This window comes from Manis pentadactyla, chromosome 1 (assembly GCF_030020395.1).
Source record: "Manis pentadactyla isolate mManPen7 chromosome 1, mManPen7.hap1, whole genome shotgun sequence".
Classification (NCBI taxonomy): Eukaryota; Metazoa; Chordata; class Mammalia; order Pholidota; family Manidae; genus Manis; species Manis pentadactyla.
The window spans coordinates 127,474,509-127,497,497 of NC_080019.1; the positions used below are offsets into that span (position 1 = coordinate 127,474,509).

Consider the following 22,989-nt stretch of genomic DNA (forward strand, 5'->3'; position numbering starts at 1 on the left):
AAATGAACCAACTAAGAAATAGATAGTGGGAAATCTACATTTTTATTTCATTGTTTATGTTTTATTTACCAGAAATAAGGAATGAGTCCTCTCCAAAATGCTGCATCAATTTTCCGTGTAATCATTTGAGTTTCTCTTCTCTGAGTCTGACAAGATTTACAAGATCATCTGCCTTAATTAAAATAATTTTGGCTGTGCACTCTGAGTGAACCATTCCCTCTCCATACATTCAAGACTCCATCTTCAAAAGATAAGAGACAACCTATGTCCTCAGTAAGACCCTTCCTCCTGCCCTCACTCATTGCTCAGAAGCCACGAAGAGGGTGTCTCTTGCATCTTTGGTTTTTCTTCTCTATTAGATCATTCACATTTCCCTAAAATATGCTGTTCTATCTCTTGAAGGAAAGAACAAATGAACGAAAAGAAAGAAAGAAAGAAAGAGAGGGAGAGGAAGAAAGGAAGGACAGGAGAGAGGGAGGGAAGGAGGAAGGAAGGAATCCCTTTGACTCTCTCTCGCTCCAGTTACCACCTTATTTTTCTGCTCACCTTTACAGCAAACACTCCTAAGAGAAATCTATACTAATTATTCAAGTGCATACATTTCCATTCTCATTCTCATCCCTCCCACTCTAATCCACCTCCCTCACAATTCTCTATGAAATCTGGATGTATCAAGAACACTAGTGGCTTCCATGCTACTAATCCATCAGTTAAGTCTCAGTCTTCATGTACTTGATTAATCAGCAGCAGTTCACACTGTTAATCACTCTCTCTTCCTGGAAACTTTTTTTTCAGAAACCACATTCTCTTCTTTAAAAGTTTATCTCCCTGCTACACCAAAAGCTCTTTCTCTGTTTCCTCTGCTGATTTCTCCCTAGAGTTGGGTACTCCAGGTACCCCCACATCCTTGCACCCCCTCTTCTCTCCATGCTCATAACATCTACAAAATATCTATCTTCCAGTACCTAAAGACTTATAAACACAACTGTCTTTTCACCATGTCCTAACCAACACCTAACCAACTAAACATGTCTCAAAAGGATTGCTGAGCTTCTTTCAAAGCCAGCACTCCTTCCATGGCAGTCACCAAATCAGCCAATGGCAGCGCCCTCCTTCCAACTTGGACTCATCCTTGACTACCTCATCCTCTCTTTCCCACTCACATACACATCCTGCTCCGTGGGTCAGCAATTCTGGCTCTCCTTTACAGCTTATTCAGAAACCCACCATTTCTCACCTCACTGCAGCCACCTGTAAAGCACCATCTCTCTCGCCTGAAATTGGCAACAGCATCCTCACTGGTCTCGGCATCCCACCCTTGTCTCACCACAGTCTCATCTTAACTCAGCAGCCAGGGAGATATTTCTAAGGTGTGTCAGCTCTGTCACCTTTTCACACAGAACTCTGCAAAAGCTCAGTGTCACTCACAGTTAGAGTGAAGGACTTTACAATCCCTGACACCAAATTCTATGCTGCCCCTTCTCTGACCTCATTCCATGCCACTCTTCTACTCAATCGCTGCTCTACAATCCTGGCTATTCCTTTACATCAGCCACGATCTCAGCTCAGAGCTTGTCTTCTGTTTGCCCCTTGAAACCCACTCTCCACCCTTCTCAGCCCCTTCCTGTGCCCTGGGAGGAGGACCTCTATGACCCATTACTGTGTCTCTCTGACCCTCTACTTCCAGGTACATTCAGCCAGTGGGGAGCCCAGTATCAGATCTGAAGGAGGGACAAGAGTGAGGTTAGGGTGCTTCCTGCAGGGTTGGCACAGGGGCTGTACCCCTCACCTGAGGTCACACAGCTCCTGTTGGGCAGACTTTCAACATACCTGCCTCGTTCTCAAAGTTCCAATAATCACTTACCAGGCACCCAGTCAGGCTTAGTAACCAGAGGGCCCACTGGATGTATCTCCTGAATACTACACTGGCCCGTGTCATTTCTCTACAACCTGTCCACATCTCTGTAAATAATCACTTTTTTTCCAACTCTCCTCAAATATCCAATTTTACTGCATCATCAGTCCTCTGCTCTGGTGGCTGCAGTGCCTCTGCACTTGCTGTTTCCTCTGCCTACAGCACTCTTTTCCCAGATGCACACAGCACTCACTGCAGAGCCTCTTTCAAACCTTTGGGACTCAGTGTTTTCAGAGTCCTTCCTTGTTCTACTGATTTAGAATTTCACTTCTCTTCCTCTTTTCCCTGTATATCTTTCCTACTTCATTCTCTTCCATGGCACTTAATCATCCTCTAATATACCAATTTAATTCATTTATTTGTTTAATTCATTGCTTATTTCCTTGTACCCTCCCACTAGATGCTAAACTCCCTCAGGTCAGGAATTTTTGTCTGGTTTTATTCACTGCTATATCAAGAGTACTTAGACCAGTGCCTAACTGCATGTGGCTATTATAGAATAAACATTTTTTGTATGCATGTAAAACAAAAGAACTAACAAACAAAAACCTCTCCTAAAGCCACACAAGGTTAAGAGAACTGGAAAATCTTGCCAAGCTTTAGTCACTTAATCTGTGATCAGTTTAACCTTACACAAATCCAGGTGAGTGGTTTACTAGAGATTTTACTGAGTCTGACCACTGGGACTTAAGATTTCTATTTGAACAGGTGAAGTCTAGAAAGACAGATTTGTCTTTCAAATTCCACTTTTAAAGGAAATGGTAACGTCCATAATCATTTCAGTTGCTTAATTAGACACAGAGCTGGGTCTCAGAAATGTATAGGTAGAACAGCGTTAGTTTGATACATATGATTACTCAGTGTTTTCTATCTCCCGGCAGTATATTGATCCTCTATTTTGTGAGTTTGCAAGAAAAAGTAATTTTTTACTCGAGTAATTTTTGCATGGATGAACTCCCAATACCTCAAAGCAGTTATTCCTGTGACGCTGGGAGAAAATTACTGTTCTACCATATCAGTTGGTATCTGTCAATTTAACATTGAAATGTAGAAAAGTCAACATCCCTTTACTTCTCTCAGCCTTTGGGTCTGTAATTCTCTCTATAATTTTCTTGCTCCCTTAGTTCATCTTCCCTTCACTGAAATTAGGAAATTTTTATTCTTTTGGGAATAAAGCCTTCTTGACACCAACTTACCCTGGCAGCAGGTATGCAGCCCATAAATAAAGTTAAAAGAGCGAGCCATCATTCTGATGATTTCTCTTGCATCTTGTTCTTAGAAGCTTCCTTTCATGTGAGGATCTGACAATCTTTTAATAGCATCACTGGATGGCAATACCAGAGTGTATTCCTGTGTTCACCTCCGCCTGCCTTGAAGGTCTCCACCACTGCCTTAAGCCTGCTTGGAGAAGGCCATTGTTTCAACAAATAGAATGATGCTTTCCAAGGTTTGTATATGGCGGTTAATATATTTGCAGTGATACATTTGAAAGCCTTTACTACTCTGGTAAAGATACAGGATAAGTTAAAGTAGCAACATATAAAGTTGATGCCCATTTCATATGTCAGTATTAAATTGACAAATACCAACTGATGTGGAGAATAATCAATGTTTCTCAACTTCACAGGAGGAATCATAACTTCTCTATTTGTTACAAAACATCTCTATTTGTTTACTTGGTAGGGGTTTGTACATAATAATCTGAAATGGATACTTAATAAGTAACTAATTACTCAACAGTTAAGACTACTGATTGCCATATATTGTATTTTTTTCTGATTAAAAGGTTGCTTTTATTCATTGCTTGAAATGTGGAATACACAGAAATCTTAAAACTAAAGGAAAATAAAATCACTCCTATTCCCAGGTAGCAGTCATGGAGATGTGTCACTCAGATTTCCATTCAAAGAACTGCCACCCAACTTCAATAAGTGTCCTGGCTGACAGCCTCCAACTTGAACTCCTTCAGCACCTGCCGCAGCTTTCAAGCTGAAGCTGTGCTCCTCTCAGGGAAGCCCTCAAAAATGACTGAGCAAGACCATGGTAGCCAAATTCATGGTAACCAAAGTTACCAGGTGCTTTCAGCCAGCAGGGAGCCCAGTAGCAGATGTGAAGGAGTTTGCGAGAAACTGATACTGTTCTGCCGTATCAGTTGATATCTGTCAGTTTGACATTGACATGTAGAAAAACCAACATCCCTTTACTTCTCTAAGCCTTTGGGTCTGTAATTCTCTCTATAATTTTCTTGCTCCCTTAGTTCATCTTCCCTTCACTGAAGGGAAACCTAGCCGTTTGCATCAAACACAGCCTCTTCCAACAGAAAGTCTTTGCTCCTGAGCTCCTACTGGTCTAGTAGAGAGCCTGTCTGTGCCACAGTCTGGTAGTTTTCCTGCCTAATCCTCTTTCTTCTCCTTTTCTTTCATGAGTGTAACTCACCAGTAATGATTTCTTTTTTAATTGTGGAAAAATACACATAACATACAATTTACTATATTAACCATTTTTAAGTGTACAGTTCAGGAGTGTTAAGTATATTCACATTGTTGAGAAACCAATCTCCAGAATCTCTACATCCTGCAAAATTGAAACTCTATCCTAAAAACAATTCCCCATTCCTCTTCCCCCAGCCACCATTATACTTCTTTTTTCTATGAACATGTCTACTCAAGGTACCTCATTTATGTGGGATTATGTAGCATTTATCTTTTTTTGTGACTGGCTTATTTCACTTAGAATAATGTCTGCAAGGCTCATTCATGTTGTAGCATGTGTCATAATTTTCTTCCTTTTTAAGGCTGAATAATATTCCATTGCATTCATATTCTACATGTTTGTCCATGGACATTCCTACTTTTGGCTATCCTAAATAATGCTGCTATGGAAATGAGTATGCTTCTTGAAATTCCACTTTTAATTCTTTTGTATATATATATCCACAAATAGAACAGCTGTACCATATGGCAAAAATATTTTTAGGTTTTTGAGGAAGGCCATGCTGTTTTCCATGGTGGCTGCATCATTCTGCATTCCTACCACCAGAGAACAAGGGTTCTTTTTTCCTCTACATCCTCAACACTTGTATTATTTTTTTGATAGCACATCCCAATGAGTGTGAGGTAGTATCTCATTGTGGTTTTCATTTGCATTTCCCTAATGATTAGTGATATTAAGCATCTTTTCATACACTTTTGGGCACCTGCATATCTTGGACTGCAGGTGGAGAAATGTCTATTCAAGTCCTTTGCCTATTTTTAGTTGGATTATTTCTGTTGTTGAGTGGTAGGAGTTGTTTATATATTTTAGATAGTAACCTCTATCAAATATATGATTTGCAAATATTTTCTCCCATTCTGTAAGTTGTATTTTTGCTCTGTTGATTGTGTCCTTTGATACATAGAAGTTCTTTATTTTGTTATAGTCCAATTTATCTATTTTTACTTTTGTTGCTCATGCATTTGGTTACAAAAGCAATGTTACAAGCCTTTCCCCAGTTTTCTTCTAAGAATTTTATAGTTTTAAGTCTTATATTTATGTCTTTCATGCATTTTGTTTTTATATATGGTATAAAGTAAGGGTCCAACTTCATTCTTTACATGTGGATATCCAGTTTTCTCATAGTGTTTGTTGAATATGCAATAATCCTTCTGTACTCCTGTCATTGTCCACTTGCCAGATAACCCAACCATCACAACCCTGAACCAGAGGTAGGAATGGCTAAGATTTTGCTATTTATCCTCCCAGTCTTGCCCCTATCTTTCCCTCTTTCCTTCTTTCTTGCCACACACACACATACACACACACATTTATACTGCTATATATGCTGCTTTTTAAAAATAACAGTATGTTATGCATGTGTTTCTGTTTCATTTGTTATTTTCAGCAGTATCAAGTTTGAAAACTACTGATTCATTGTGTAGATATGCCATTATTTGTTTAATGAACTATTTTTAATGACCATATATGAAAAGATCACTTCATTTTTTAAAAAAAATCCAGTTTCCTTTAGAACCCTTATTCCCAGTGGGGACAGTACTGCCCACCGGTGGGCACTGAGGAAATCTGAGGGTGCATTTTTGTTCCAAGACATATTAAGGGGGTATTGGGACCAGCCGCCGCCCCCTTGGGCAATACTCGCATGAACATGATAACAGGTTTGATTAATACTCTACAGTAAATTTGATCAAAGCCAAGACAACTATTTCTGCATTTATATCAAAACTTGACTTGTACAAACAAAATTTGAGTCAAAGACAATTAAATCAGTTTCCAAATCTTTCTTCAGTGGAAACAAATGATGACGACATTCTGGTTTATAGCCAGCATTTGGAAGCACTTAAAGAAGATTTTACAAATAGATTTCAGGATTTAACCAACATGATTATTCCAGATGGGGTCCTAGAACCTTCCTCAAGACTACAGACAGCAGAAGTATCACTGCAGGAGGAGCTGACAGAATTATCAACAACTGAAGAGTTATAATTGAAATTTAAAAATGAATATCAAGAATTTTGGCTTCAAAGGCAAATTCTAATATTATATCCAGTCTTATGGACTGTAGCAAAGAAGTTTTTCATTGCATTTCCATCATATTTAGCCGAAAGAGGATTTAACATGATCAGCAATCTACTAACAAAGAAAAGAAACAAATTGTCAATAGTGAAATGTGGTGAGTTAAGATAGCTGATGACAAAAATGACACCAAACATTGAAAAGTTAGTGTCATCTCACCAAGCTCAACAACCTCACTAATAAAGATTTCACTTTTTAAAATAATGTATACTTTTTAAATTTTAAAAATTTTAATTATACTTCAAGTAATACATTAATATTGTTAATTTCTTCTAATAAAATAATTTGAAAAAATCTGTCCTTGTTTTATATATAGTATAGTGTAATTCACCTAAGGGGGCGTTATCAAATCACTCTTTGAAAAAGTGGGCACTGAGCCAAAAAAGGTTGGGAACCTATGCTTTAGAAGATTGTCCAATGAAAAATCCTATGCTTGGATTATAGAAAAAGTGTTATTGGTAACAGTCATTATTGTCCCAATTATTCTTATATTCATTCTTCCTTTGCACATGTTTGTGTAAAATATGCAAAAATAAATATTCAGGCCTCCACGCTTTACATAAAAATAGAATTTGCTAGACCCTTCATATGATTCTCCATGAGACCTAAGAATGTGTTTCATTCAAATCTCACTGGAGCTGATGGGGTTTTAATTCCTCAAAGCACAAGATGCCCTGGGATGGCAAAGCTATTTAGTGCTATTTGACTTCAAGGCTGACGAATGTGAAGAAATTCATTCTCCAACAACCTCTAAGCTCTCTTTTCCCTGGAACTCCTATCCCCAGGAACCTACTGACTTCATTGGCTGCTAAAATTCCAAAAAATTCCTGACAGCAAGGCAGGAGCAATTATAGGCGGAGCAAAGCTATGGAAGACAGAAAACTAAGTTCTCTCTCTAACTCTTACTTTAGTTACAGCACTTATTAATTCTGAGCCTTGCTTTCCCCATCTCTAAATTAGCAATAGTAACATCTTCTGCCCAATGTTGTGATGCACTTCAAACAAGTAACATGTGGGGAAGTAATTTACACAGAGAAGGTGTAATACAAATTTCAGTTGTTATGCTTAATAATTAGCAAGTGGTGCAAGTGTTCAGGTAACCAGTGATTTCAGTGCTCTGGAAAACAGTGCTTCCTGGACAACTGGGGTCAGCAAACCCCAATTCTTATGTGTAACAAATGATTTAACTTGGTGCAGCTGACCACACTTTTGCCTAGTTGTGCTAAGGCTCCCAAACACTGCTCATTGAACGGCCTCGACAGCAGCCAGTGTTGTAGATTTTGTTGAGTCCTTGGACATTGAGTGGTGCCCAGATGGTCTATGTCCTCCTTACTGGAACAACCATAGGTTTCAGGTAGGGTTGGCATAATCCCCTGGCAGAATAAGCAAATGTCATTGATTCAGGGCCATTTGATACTGCCTAAGAGTGAAGTCACTGGCATTCAGATGTGAAGAAAACACAGATTGCCACACTTTGAAAAGTTAAAGCCTACATACAAGTACCAAAGGGCAGAACCAACCTGTAACTCCACATCTTGTAGCCTCCTCATTCTCTGAGGTATATAAAAATCTCCATCTGAGGAAGTTTCCCCATCCATTTTGCCTCCACAAGCTCCACTGCCTTCTCTATCCACCCCCACTGCCATCAAATGCTTCTGAAATCAATGAACTCCCATTTATTGAGTCTTTACTTTTGAACACAAAGATGAAGAGAATGTTCACCATGTCCCTCTATATGATTATAACTTCCTGTGCCCCTGCTCTAGTTAAGAAAGGGAGAGGCTGTTTTCTAATTCTTGTATTGAAATACCTGAAGTGTTCTACTCAAAACAATAATATTGTTTTGTCTTTCAGTCAAAGGGACCTAAAACTGGAATTGAGGATCCAGTCTGCTTATAAGGGAAGGGTCAAGACTTATGGTTGTTGATAATTGAATAGAGCACTGTCAAATAGGCATCCTAATCTATATCCAAATCTTCCCTGACAGCACTGTGGTAGGCACTGTTAACCCTAACACCTAAAGAAAAAAGTTTACTGGTGGTGAATTAAAATAACAACTTCTACTCTCCAAGCTCCAGTGATTCAGTCAATAAAGAGAAAGAGAGGTAAAGAGAAGGGAAGAAAGAAATAACATATTTTATACTTAAAGGCATAACAGTATTAGAGCATGTTGCAAACTTGAGTAAAACTAAATGGAGATATATATAAATAGCATCTCTTCTCCCCTACTTTACTCAAACATTTGAAACAAGTAAAAAATCTACTTCCGAGGTCTCTTAACATAATTGCTATTCAAGAATAATCTTTTCAACATTTCTTTGGAGTTCATCCCCTCCTTAATCACCACAGCCCCTCCCAAAAATCCTTCCCATGACCCTATCCTGCTCTAGTCACCATCCACAGCTCCCTCAGCCTACACCATAGCTGCTCCAGTCCCTCACTTTCCATCTACATCATCATCGGCCACTGGGTCCAACTTCCTTAGTACTGAGTAGCTTTCTTTGGGTAGGTTGAACAATGGTAGGAGAAAAGAAATATGTCCATTTTATTTGGTGATATCAGACTACTAACTTCACAGTCACTCTAAACATGCTCCTTTCACTTCCTGTCCCATGTCTAGTAATCACCACTCTATAAATTCTATCTCCTTCACTTGTCTCAAAATAATCTTTTGCCTCAGTGTCCACTGCCATAGTTTTAGTTCACACTCTCATCATTTTACTTCAGGGTCAGTGAAATAGTGTACTGACCTATCTCCCTGCATCGGCTATGAAACTTTCCCCTCCAAGCTCTATTCCAGGTACATCTTTGCTAACAATGATTAAGAACTTTAGGATTTTGAGTTAGAGGTCTGAGAATTCTGATCACAGATTAGCCATACACCTATGGGAAAGTTCTCTAAACTTCCATTTCCTTAACTCAAGAATGAGCCTAGTAATGCCTTATCAGGGGTTTGTTAGAGAAATTAAGTAAGATTCTATGTAAATAGCTCTTAAGCACTGTGTGGCACACAAATAATCCTCAATAAATAAACTCTCCCTTAATTAATATTACCTCACTACAACAAAAATCTGATGAGTTGTTTTACTTTCCTCCTTACAATTCTAAAATTAATGTCTGGCACCCAGAATAAGTTCAGAGCCTTTCTTTTAGTTCCCCCCTATCCTGTACAATCAACTCCACAGGTACAAGGGTCTTGTCTGTGTCTTCATCTCTTCATAAGCCTGGTACAGTATAAGTGCTCCATACAGGTAGATGGCGGAAAGAAAGGAAGAAGAAGTGGCACAAATGGGAAGGCAAGTGAATGGATGAGGAAGGAAAAACAAAGCTATTTCTTACTATGCTGAAGTCCTAGCATCTGAAAGCTCATAGACCCTCACTTTCCTGTAGCAAGAGGTGTTACTCTCCCACGTGGAGAGTCTGTGCCTTATCTCCCTGCAAGCAATTCCTCATGCAGGTCTGCTGCTGTGCTCCCTATTTAGTTGAATCCCTGCCTCCAGCCCTTTTTTATTCACTGTGATCTGCAGATCTTCATCCTAACAAATGAACCTTTATTAATTCTGGAGAGATTTATCCCTTTAACTTTGTATAGTGCCTTACAGTGAGGAACAAAAGGACAACCTGTGAAAGGAGCCGGAGAGAGGAATTTGTGCTTTACTTGTATTGCTCACCAATAACTCAGGAATTCACTGAACAAATAAATTTTGAGTATCTGCTCTTGCCTGACAGTGTACTGTGCATAAGAACTAGTAAAGTTGGTAAGCAAAGGTCCTGGTTTGGCAGTGAGCCCATAGTTAGTGGATTCTTTTAACTAATATTGTTTTGGGTGCCTACTGTGTACAAGGCACTGCATAAGGTGCTGGGGAAATAGTGAAGAAAACAGACAAGTTCCTGCTCTCATGGCAGTGACAAGAGAAAGGAAAGGAAAGGAAATACTTAGTAAGGACAGCAGACAGCAAACACCTGGGCTGCTTTAAGGATAAAAGAATGAAGAGAAGTAAAGATGGACACTGGAATATCAGTTATCCACCTGAGATTGTCCAATCAAGAGGAGGTGATCAGACATTTCTTCATGAAGCGTGGTAATGGTGGTGAAAAAATCATTGAATTTTGTAGAGCCAACTGGAGACTCTGACAGATTAGACTTGAAGTATTTTTAAAAAAAGGGTCCATACTGACACCAAGTATTTGGTCTATGATCTGGAAGAAAAAGTTGCCTTTACTTTGTTGGAAAAATCTGCAAGAGGAAGAGTAGGTCTTTTTCAGTAAAATAAGAAGGAAGATCCTGCCTGATCTAAGCATAAAGAATGGAGAGAAGATTTTGGAGGTTGAGAAGAGAGCAAAACTAACTGTCTGGGAAAGTATTTAATTGTCTATACCCTCTATGGTTTGAAGGTGAGAGAAAGATGAAATATAAAATTTTAATTTTAGATGTGGTGTGTTTGCAATGCTTAGAAATAATAACAAACATTTATATAATAGTCTCTACAAGATGTAAACACTAAAAGATGTATATGTGAATTTCACTCAGGATGTATAGCACTGTGGAACTGCAACAGTGATACAACACTATAAAGTTGCTCAGAACACCATTTTCTTGCATTAGAATTAAGACATGGCAACACTCCATACTGTGGAGAAGGGCTTCATTCTTTGTGGATTAGGGTAAGGGCCACCAATCCTGTAAGAGTATAAAGCTTCCTTTTGGCAGCAGGAGTTACAGATCATGAGTAATGGCTTATGTAGTAGAAATAAATGAATATTTAAGGTAGTAGAGAAAAGTTAACTCCTTTCTGAAGGGACACTGGTTTATTATACATCCAGCTTTATTAAATATTTAGCCTCAGTTATAAAAGCTGTGGAATGCACAATTCTTGGTTCATGTATCAGAAGGACTGGAATGAACATCAGATGTTTATCATTTGTATTTTGACCAAACAGCATTTAGTGGAATTCAGCAGTGCTTTATGCAGAATATGTGTTCAGTTCTTATATTTTAATTAACAAGCTTTATTCCACATTTACATGATTTTTAAAAAGTGCCTGAAGAAGGAAGAAATGGTCAACTATGACAAATGCTGCTGATGGTTAAAATAAAAAGAAGACTGAGATTTACCCTTGAATTTGACAACTTCAAGTCACTGGCAACCATGATAAAAGTAGTTTTTAAGAAGTAGTGAGGAAGAAAGTCTGACATGAGGAGATTCAAGAAGAATAAAGGATATTAACTAGAATAATATAGGTAATTTTTCTAAAGGGTATTTCTAAGAAAAGTAAACAGATGGAGTGATAGCTAGAGGAACATGTGGGTCGAGAGGATTTTGTAAATGTAAGATTTTATGGTTTGTTTATATACTGATGGAAACTATACAGTCAGATGGAAATTGATGATACAGGAGGAGAGAAGTCCTGGTGTAGGAGACAGAAAACAGAATTAGTAATGAAGTAGAAGAATTGGCTTTATATAGAATAAAGGAGGACAGATCAACCATTGTTATTGGAGGTTAAGGCAAAGAAAAGAAGTATTAGATTTACTAATGGAACATGTCAAATTCTGTTTTGGGACTGCTTTTATCTTTCAGTGAAATAAAAAGCAAAGTTGAAACTGAGAAATGGGGACATGATGTTGGAGACTTTAGAAACAGCAAAAGGTATGAACCAGTTGCCTGGGAGAGATTTTAATTATTTGTCCTCAGAGTGTGAAAATATTTACTACAGAAGCTCCCTACCAAAATTGCATGACCTTGTGTCATGGCCACAGGTCACAGTGGAGAGGCAAGCCCTTGTTCTAAATTTAGTCACTCCTGTACTCCCTAAGACCTCAACCTTCTGGAGAGGGCTGGAAGTGACAACCACAAGCTAGATGGGTGCATACAGATTCCTTCCATGGGAATTTTGGGCCTGGAGACAATCAATCTCTCTCAAAAGGCTTGCTTTGTAACAACATAAATCTTTGTTCCATGTCATGGGAAAATGAGAAGTGTGACTAGGTGGAAAACATAGATGTGCATAAATAACAAAGCGCAAGAGTCCTGAGAGTGTTGCTAACCTTAATCTCAGGCACTCCTGAATCCTAGACCTTGGGTTGCAAGAGAATCCTTAATAATGTCCCATGCCCCTTTTTGTTCAACACAGCTTGAATTCTGTTTCTACCACACACAGCTATAAGATTCCAAAATAATCCATTCCCTACCATGGCTGGCCTTGTGAATAGGGTGAAGGATTCAGAAAAATGAACCTTCTTAATCAAAACATCCCTGATTCACCAACTGTAGTCTGCAACATTCCAATATAAGAGTGAAAAGGGATCACCATTCAAAAAGTACTTTCTAGGAGTCTCACCATAAGTTATCTGTCTTAAAAATATTATCTCATTTAGATAGTTCTTTAGCACTGGAGAACAGCTTATCCCAGAACACTTGGAAGAAATATCTCTTCCCAAAATACATACATGCATGTCCAAAAGAGTACTGATTATAGCTTTGCTCCAGCAGTAGATGGAAGTGACATTAATTGTAAGTATCATATTTAGAGATGTTAAAATTAAGATTTAATAACTGAAAAGAAATCAACAAGGCAAGAAAATGTGAATATTTGAGCTGGAGACCAAGAAAATGTCTCAGGAACCATGGGAACGATGAACAAGGAGTCAAGGCATCAAGACATTTGGTAAGACGCTGAGTTTATTAGTGCTGGCACCAGCTCAGCAGGTTCATATCCAAAGGCTGAGCCCCAAGCACAGTGGGACCATGCCTTTTATACTAAAAGAAAACAGCTTTTCGTTATCTGGTGGTTTAATTGGTTAAATGTGTGTGTGTGTGTGTGTAAAATGTTCTACCAAACATTATTTAGGAAGGATTCAAGGTCAAGGTGACAAGGTTGTCATTTAGGGTGGAGAAATCCTTAGTGATGAGTTCACTGCAGTAGAAAGGATCAATAGTAGACTCCTTACTCCCACCCCATTTTTGTAACCATGAAATCTATCTAATACTTAGTTTAAATCTTTGTTCTACAGTTTTTCTTTTCCAAGAACTCAGGGCCTGATGGAAGATAACTGCTCACACTCTGGGAAGTGTTCATTCAATTGTTCAACACGCTCATTCTCCCTTCCCCTTCTTGTTTTCCCATCTGAGTCTTTTGAGAGATCTTCCCTCCAGCAGTTCTTCAATCAAGGTGTGGAAAAAGTATTTCTGAACAAAAGAATTCTAATGCTTCCCAAAGTGGCATATTCAAATGTAATTTGGATTGTACAACCCAAAACCTCAAAATGTTGACCATCATCGCAGACACATAGAATGTTAGAGCTGGGGAGGAATTTGGGGGTCATCTGTTACAAAATTCTCATTCACTCATAAATAAACAAGAGCCCAAACTGCCAAAGACATGGGGCCAAGGCCCCCCTGACAGGATTGCACAGCTGGGAGATCAGAGATGTTCCACTCTTAGCCCCAAGTGCTTCAAAATACAGCTTCTGGGGCTTCTTAAGAACTTGCAAAAAATCCTAACAGCATCTGAATCCAGACATTAATAGCTAATATAAAGGAAATCATTAAAAAGACAATTCACAATTCAAGAATCTCAACAGCACATCCTTCTTTGTGAGTGAAAGTAAGCAATTCAGTAAAAATTGGAAGGGGGGAGAAAATTATAAATAGTAAAAATAACGCTCTATTGTTTAAGTATTATGATCTAGTTATCCATGAACCATATAGATTGTTACCAAAAAAATTCCACTCATTCACCAAAAATGACTTTGGGAAAAAACATAGTAGAATCCTGAAAGGAGTGGTAAAAGTCAGAGAGCATCTGACTGAGGGTGTCCTGGTCCATTTCCATCAAAAGTATTGAAAGCAGAACACAACAGGTCTTCACCCAGAAGATACCTGAGAAAACACTAGACTAGCCAGATAGGTATAGCAGAACTGGGAACTTCCTATGAAATTCAGGAACTCTTGTAAACAGAAAAGGAGATTTGTTAAGCTTTGAGAATGGAAGCATTGATTAAATAGTGAACCAAAGTAGATTTCCCTGCAGTCACTTAAAGATTCAGGGGGCACTCACGCCAGTTCAGCCCCACCCCACCCCCCACCCCCAGATGGGGCAGTACTCAGAAACAGAAGATGTCAGTTGACCAGAGTGAGGTCCAGAAACTCAGGCAAAGACTTCTCTAGAACAGTTAAGGATAAGTGGAAAGATAGGAAACTAAATGTAAGAAGAAAGGTGAAAGACTAACCCTGCATGAGTCTGGGGGAAATGGGAATAAAGCTCGTCAGGCACCAACAGGGCCTGGGGCCTAGGAGTCCATCAAGGACACAAGTTAGGTGGGTAGGCTATGGGTCATCCGCAGCCTGGCCCAGGGCACAAGAGACCAAGTAAGGCTGAGATGACCAGCTTGGTTCAGTCTTTCAGGACCCGTTGGTGAGTTATCCTGGTCCTTACCTTGACCAGTGTCTATCAATCATGTGTTTCAACACTAAGTCATTTTAATATAATGCCGAAGGAAACTAAAGAAAATAGGGCGCCTGCTCAAAGGAGCAGAAATGATGGGCCTGCCCTCCCTTTAGTGTATTAAGCTTCAGGGAAGAAAACAGCTCTAAGGACAGAGAAAGCAACAGCTCCTCAGAAATTAAGAAGATTAAGGGAAATAGTACTGGACTGGAGCAGAGAGGAAATTATCTGCCTGTCTCAGAGAGGACATTTCTGTTGTTATTGCCCCTATAAACTATCTTTACCCTTGGTTCCAAATTGAGCAGGGCTGATGGGATTTGTTGAGGCAATATATCAAATTAGCCCTGCCGAGGAAACTCTGGAGGGAGGCCTGGAGCTAAAGAGCACCCTGAAATTTATCTAAGTGACAGGACACTTATAGGCACAAATGGAGCCACCATGGACAGTACAGCCAAAATGATGCTAATTAGGCCTGTGTCTTTAGTTCTACAGAAGAAAGGAAGATGCAAAGAGGAAAGCAATGGCCACCTGAAGTCTTTACTACCAGGCTTGAACTTGGGTAAAAATGAAAGAAAATGTCACGAGCACAGTGACAAGTTCAGAGACTGACAGCAGTATAAGGAGAGAACGTGAGGGCCGTAAGGATGTACACCTGCCCCCATCCACTGGCTTAAGCTGAACAAAATCACACAAATACTACAAAAGCAAATAAACGGTCTCCTTAACTTTAGGAGAAGAGAATGCAGAAAGATATTTGGCAGCTAAGTGGACCCTGAGGAGCTGCCACGAGCTGTGCAGCTTCCCTTTAAACACCCTCAGGGTGTAAGGGGTGCAAATGATGGTTAGCCCCGGGATACGTCCATCCTCCTCGTAATGTGCAGTCAGCTTGAACAGACCACAGTCAGACACATTCTCCTCACTGATGTTCTTGAGGGTCCACAGAGTGCTCACCCTCATTACATGGACCAATAAGCCCCCCCTCCCCCATGGCCCCACCAGCCTCCTCTGTCTCAAGTTGGGTTCTGCAGGAAGCAGTCTAAGACAGAGCTTAATGTACAAAATGTTTACTTAAGAGAGTGCTAAGATTCAACACTTGAGGAAGGAAGAAAAAGAAAGCAGGGTTTGGCAGAAGAAGTTGAGTCATGATGCAGACTCATGACAGCCTCAATCAACTTAATGGGAAGCTCTGATGCAACATGGCCCTTCAGAGTTGTCCTGAGTTGGGCCAAGATGGCTTGGACTTTAAGCCTTCCCTGATCTGTCGTTGGATGTCAGGTACCCCAGGAAAGGGTGTGACCCTTAGGCAGGGCAGCCCACTGTAGCTCAGGCCATTCCTGAAGAGCCTGACAGCTGAAAGCCTGGTGAAGGCAGGTGCCAACATCATCCCAACAGCTGGAGCAACAAGTCCTTCCGTGAAGGGGGATCTGGACAGCACATCACAGTGTCTACCACATGCTCTATATTTCTTCTCTTAATATGAACAAAATTCTAAGAAGCAAACATGGAATTGAAGTTTGAACCTTCCAACCTTTTTCAGTGTAGAAACCATAGCAGGGAAAGAAAAATTGCTGAGGATGAAAAATGCTTTGCTGCCAAGCATCCTAAAGAATTAGAGTAACCACAGCCTCCAGTATTGTAGTTGTAAGACAAAGACAGAACTCTGCTTTGGAACAATTTTGTCTCCTTTGTCTGCTTCTGAGAAATGTTCATGCATTTAATTCCATCAGTAGCTTCTTACTGAGGGTCTGCTATATGCTCAGCATTACGCTAGATCTAGCTATGGAAAATGACTGAGAAATACATAGCATGATCTTTAACTTTGAGGATGCTATGGTCCAGATGGGGAGGAAAATAAAACACACAAGAGCATAAGGACAGCATCTTCTTGCTCAACTGCAGTCTCCTGGAATATCAAGTAGCATAGTAGAAAGCACAGGAACCTGGGTTCAGAACCTGACCATTTTCATTTAATTACCATATGAAGGTGGTCACGTAATTGATGTGAGGTTGGTCAAGATGCCTACATCTCTGAAGATCAGTTTCCTCATTTTTAAAATGAATCTACCAAGGCCAGGGGTGTAAATATGCTGTGTAAGTCATAGAAACAATGCAAATCCTGGCTGCTTTTTTCATACCAACCCTTAGTGTGTCAGAGAAGGAAGAAAAAACTGATGAATTGGAATATGGCGAAGTCAGGTTTTTCAGAGTAGGGATTTTGAACCTTTGAGTAAGGGCTGCAAGCTGGCAACGCTCCGCTGGCCCAACACTCTGACAGCCCCTGCCGTGTGTCCAGTATCATGTTGTATTTTGCTTGTTTTGCAAGCGTTTAGAAAGAGCACATCATTTTAACCACACTCTCGTGTTAGAGCTAAGCACGTCACTTCCGTCCAGTGATGGAGCAGCACTACGGACCGAGCTGGATGAAAGAGCTCCCATCATTGAACTTGCTGTGGCACAGGACGAGCACACTCCCAAGGGACTGTGGCCATTCCAGGGCAGTCAGGAGGGGCCAGGAAGAGCTCCTCATGGGCTGTTGGAAGATTCTGAGGAGGATCTAAGGAAGCTTGAAGTTGGGTGCAGACTGGAGGCTGTCAGAAAGTGTGGTTTGTTCTTTAGCTTATTAGTCTTTATCTAGGAGGCTAGGGAGTTAAATTGAGGTTTAGAGTCATCATGGGTAAAGGAGAAGAGGAACAGGCTCTTATGTCATCTTTATGTTTGCAATGTGGCCTTGTCTCTGTCTTGTCCCAAATATGGTCACAATGTAGCCATGTCTGAACAATGTCTGTACTCTGTGAAGTGGTTATGGGCCATTGGGAAGGTCACAGCCTAGCTGCCAGGATGGTTATTTTTCATTGTTCATGTCTTACATCTTACCAAATGCATATATTTCCTTGACTGTCTGAGGCTCCATAAGGCATCTGAGTTTGCTACTCTTACGGACTGAATTATGTCTCCCTAAAATTCATATTTGGATGACCTAGGATCTCAGAATGTAACTGTATTCAGCGATAGGGTCTTCAGAAATGCAGTTAAGTTAAAATGATGCCTTTAGGGTAGGCCCTGATCCAATCTGACCATGCCCTTATATGAAGTGGAGATTAAGGACACAAGGAGAGACATCAGGGATGTGCCCACAGAGGAAAGACCACTTCAGGTCGCAGCAAGGTGAGGGCCCTCTGCAAGATAAGGAGAGAGGCCTCAGAAAAAACCAATCCTGCTGAAATCAATTTCTCTTGTATAAGCCACCCAGTCTGAGGTATTTTGTTATGGTAGGCCTAGGAAATTAATACAACTAGGCTGCCTTCATTGAGGCAGGACAGCTTGTGAGTGAGAGTTTAGACTAAGAGAACCTTAACTCTGCCCAGGGAAGCTTTCATGGAGGAGGGGATACAGAAGGCTTTGAAGGATGAGTTAGAATGTGGCAGCAGAGGAGGAGAAGGCATTCACCACATCAGATATTCTCAAAGTGTGGTCTTTGGACCAGGAGCATTGGCCTCACCTAGGAACTTGCTAGAAATGCAAACTCTCAGCCCCTCTCACACCTACTGAATCAGAAATGCTGAGGCAGGGCCCAGCCATATGTTCAACAAGCCCTCCAGGGGATGAGAGAGGAGGCCAGAGTATAAGAACCAGGAGGCAGGAACGCTCACACATGTAATCCTGAGAGGTTCATTGTGGCTAATAAACACTAGAGAAACCAGGGAAGGTTTTAAGGGAGAAGTGGGAGTTAAGTTAGGCCTTGAAAAGGGTAGAGTGGTGGGTGTGAAGAGGAGCACAGGCGGTCTGAGATACAGAAATAACAGGAGTGGAGGCTCCCGCACATGGCTTCGCCATTAGCGTAGGACTTGAGGTCCAAGCACTGCCAGGCTCTCCACTCACAATGACCCTAAAAATAACATGCTTAAGACCTAGAGCATATTATTCTGGATTTCCTTCCAAAACAAAGGCTTACTGATGTCCTTTCTCAACATTAATCTGAAATGGTGAAAACGCTTAAAACGGTCCATCCGGAAACACTTTAAAAAGTTATCAGTGAGAGAATTATATATAGTCTTTGAAAGGGCTATTTTAGAGCCAAATTGAAGAGGATGTGAAAGTTGCATTAATCGTCCAGAAGACATCCTTTGTGCTGATTATGAGAAGGCAATCTCAGCTATAGGCTTTTAGTGAAATTGAATCTCTTCACATCTCGCCCAACTTGTGACTTTCCCGTATGAAGAACCAGAGCCCCCATCCTGGGAGCAGATTGCTATGATGCTTATCTGCCAATGTGCCTTGCTAGAGGGGGGTGTAATGCAGAGACTGAAAAAGCACAAAAACCACCAGCCCTGTGAAGAAAAGGCAAACTCCACCATGATGCTCTGAACTTAATGAAATTTTGTGTTAACAAATTGAGTCAATCAAATCTAAGATTGGAGTTTTAGCTAGTCTTTCATTCAGGCTGGGTTAGTTTTGCTCTTTGTTACAGAATCGATCGAGTTGTTCTATGTTTCTGCCTTTCCATGCCACATGAATGCACCTGGCCAATTATTCATCTTTTCTGCTCCTTTGACAGGGATGAGCTTGTGTTCTGTAAATCATCATTCCATTTATCTTCTTTGCTTGGAACTTGGACTCCAATGTTGACAGTGTGTGACTCATGTGCAGGCTTCTACCTCCTCCCTTTCTCCATACCTTGCACAGATGTTAACATTTGTGCTTCAGCTTTTACAGATCACTTTACAGCATGAACTAGTTTCTTCATGTTCGTTTAGCTGCACCCCAAGAAATTATCTATCACACATACTCAGCGGCAAAAGACAAGAGCAGATGGCTCTAAAACTGAAATAGGAGTTCTTCTGGAAACTTAAAGGTAAAATTGTGTTCAGGGACTGGATTATGTGAATTTCACATTTTTAGTTCTCATAAAACAGTTGACATTCCCAAATCAGATATAGATTTGACAAAACCATTTATTTAGCAATGGTTGACCTGTCCTTCTTCAACAGTGACATACAATGTCAGACTTCAGGGAAATAGAGCATTTTCTTTCCTCTCTGATACAAAAAATATTCAAATGCACTGTCATTTACTTTATTAGGTTGCTGAACTCTTCCTAAGAAGAAATAAATGCAAATCTCTACTCTTTCTTCTTTAGACCTGTAAAATAAAGCTGACTTCCAGTACAATATTTTAGTGTGAAGTGAGTCTTCCAAAGATGAATTTTGGAAAATACAAATATAAGAGAAGCCTCATATAAACTGTACTGTTATTTTGGATCAGTACTTCTATTCACTTTCCCTTTTCTTATTTGCCAGCCTTCTTTTTGATTCTATCATAATAAGTGTCTAGACTCTGTTCTCAACTGTGAAGGATTTTAGGAGACTTTGTACAAATGATGCCAGAAAAATAATAAATGAGCAGTACTGTACATTAAAGTGCCACAGTCTAAAAAGTTATGAGTATAAAAATCACTGACTACTGACATACCTGCTAAGATAGCCTGCTATCTATTCATTTCCTCAAGGTTATATAGCTTATGTTTAGAAAGTTCTTATCCAACTTTCTGTCAAAATGTGTAATAAATAATGACCTAATAATGACAGTATGTTTCTATGTTCCTATTTAGCTTTCTGTTTTACACTACATGCAAAAGTTTCATGGGAATCTTGATTAAGGGTTAAATTACAGCTATGACTGTAATTATATTGGAGATTGGTCTTCTGAGTTTCTGACTTCTCTTGTGATTTGGGAGACTGCCTCAGGGTTCAAAGCCATAGTTACTAAGGTTTGATTTAAAGCAATGCAACATTAACAATAAAAACAAATATCAGAAACAACTTTCCCAGGCTGATATTTAGTCAGTAGGAGGTCATATAGCCATAATGAAACTTTCCAGCAGGTCCAAAATCAGGTTATGTCCTGAGCATTCCTCAACCCAGAGCCCTACCACCCCACCTCAGCTGCCTCAGCCCACCTCAGTGTCCCATCTCTCAATAACTCAACAACTAAAGGTTAGCACCTTGCCCTGTAGGGAAGCTTCATCCATGGTATGTTCTGACTGGCTGCTGCTGACTGATAATAACATGAATATTTTTAATGTCATTCCTGATTAAATCTTATCACTTAACATCTCAGCATCCAGTAAAGCCACATAGGAATGGGTCTCAGAACAACTCCTGAATGTGTAAAATGAAAAGGGGAGGAGTTAGAGGAAGCCATGAAGGAGAAAAAAAAGAAGACAGATAGAGGGCTTCTGGTGGGAAGCTTCAAAAGACGGTTGTATTTGCAACCAAACCTCAATTTCACAACTTTATTTCAGGTCAACCTTATCTAAGCCAATTACCTAATTGCTTCATAAGACTTTCCCAGACATAAGATGATTCACTGTATACTGCAAAGTGATAAATGACATATCAGCCCCTCAAGTTAGAATATGGAAATATTTGTGGGTGAGGAGGATTCTGCCTGCAAGCTTACATGTAACTAGTAGTTGTTGTGTCCCACCCAGATATCTTTTTCTGGGCCAGTGACCCATCCCCCAGTTGCTGGTGTTGGTTTCTGGTGGGTCACAGATGCCCCTGCTCCTGGATAATCACCATCAGCCAAGGACAGCCCCCTTGCTTGGAGATGTCTGGAAGGAATGCTTCCACCAGAACAGCCTGCTTCTAAGGACTAATTCTATGTCTCCGGTGCCAGAGCTCCCCTTTGAATCAGCCTGAGGCTACATAGCTGAACCACACCTTTGTGTAGCTTCTCCCACGCCATCCTGCTTTCCTATTGTCTTTGAAGATTTCTCCTGAAAGCACTCCCTTGGAAAATCCCTGTCCAGGCTCCACTCTTAGAGAACCCAATGCATTTTTTAAAGACAGAATTGAAGACTTCTTTCTTTACAAATACAAATGGTAAAAATTATATGGACAATTTTTAGACCTTTTATCAAACAAATTTGAGGGACACTAATACAGTTGAACTTTGATTTTCTACAAAGTACACCATTAAGAACCAAAAATAGATTGAAGTTCTATTTTTCTTTTCTGTTGCAATACTTTTTTGGTTGTTGGACTTCCACAGTGAAACCCATGTTTTCCATTATGTTCTCCTTACTTCTGATTATCCTGCACAGAGATATGGAGGAAAGGGTGAATACTGATAGATCACCAATTAGCCACCTCAGCTGGAGAAGACGTGTCGGTGTTTTTGTTTTGCCCTTCGGAATCCACATTCCACCCTGCTCTAGGCCCCAGGCCTTTAATCTCCAGGGCCTGCACCAACAGGCTTCCTTGTTCTTCACTTTACGGTCCAGCCAGTGGAAGACACTGGCCAAGAAACTGAAGGGTTAGTGGAGAAGGAGGCATAAGCACTCCTCTCTGCCAAGTTATCACCATGCCTGTTGAGCAGCCCTCTCCATCCAGCTGCTCTATCCAGTACGGACTGCTTCCCACCCCAGCCCTCATGCTGTTTCAGCGTGCTGCACTCTCCTTTGCGCATTGCCCACATCACTGTAAACCCTCCTTTCATGAAGTGCTCTTCAATGATCCTTTTATATATGTTGTTTCCTGCCTGGTCACTGGGTGAAATAAGAGGAGATCCTAAGCTGGCCAACACTGGAAGGAAAAATATTTCTTACTTGGAAAAAAAATGCAATGTGGTAAAAATATTTAAGTAATTCCTATGGCATCTGATTAGTCACTCTAATATTCATTATTATGCACTGACTTTTGGTTATAGCCATTCAATCACTTCTTTATTCATTTATTCCACACCAGTTATTGACCACTGACTGTGGTTGGTACGTAACCTATGGTAACTGTGCAAAGCATAGGAAACATTAGTTTTCTCCCTGTGCACAATTTCTAGGTTACCTTTGAACAGTGACCAGAGGTGAATGAAAATGCTAAAGAACAGAAGGCAAACATTCTGACCTCTTATTGGGATTAAAATGGGAAAAACCCATGGCTGAAAGGAGGGAACGTGACTTATAAAGCCAGTTCTCTTACAATAGACAACTGAAGTGTCACTCCAGAGAGAGCTCAATGGATGAAGAAGGTGTACAAACCTTTGTATGGAAAAGTCAG

The 22,989-nt window shown here is 40.2% G+C and overlaps 1 long non-coding RNA gene across 1 annotated transcript in view; it reads right to left on the bottom strand.

Annotated features, from left to right (window-relative positions):
- The window catches only part of LOC130683592 (uncharacterized), a 347,925-nt gene that overhangs the window by 156,703 nt on the left and 168,233 nt on the right, over positions 1-22,989 (bottom strand). The gene's annotated exons all lie outside the window — the stretch shown is intronic.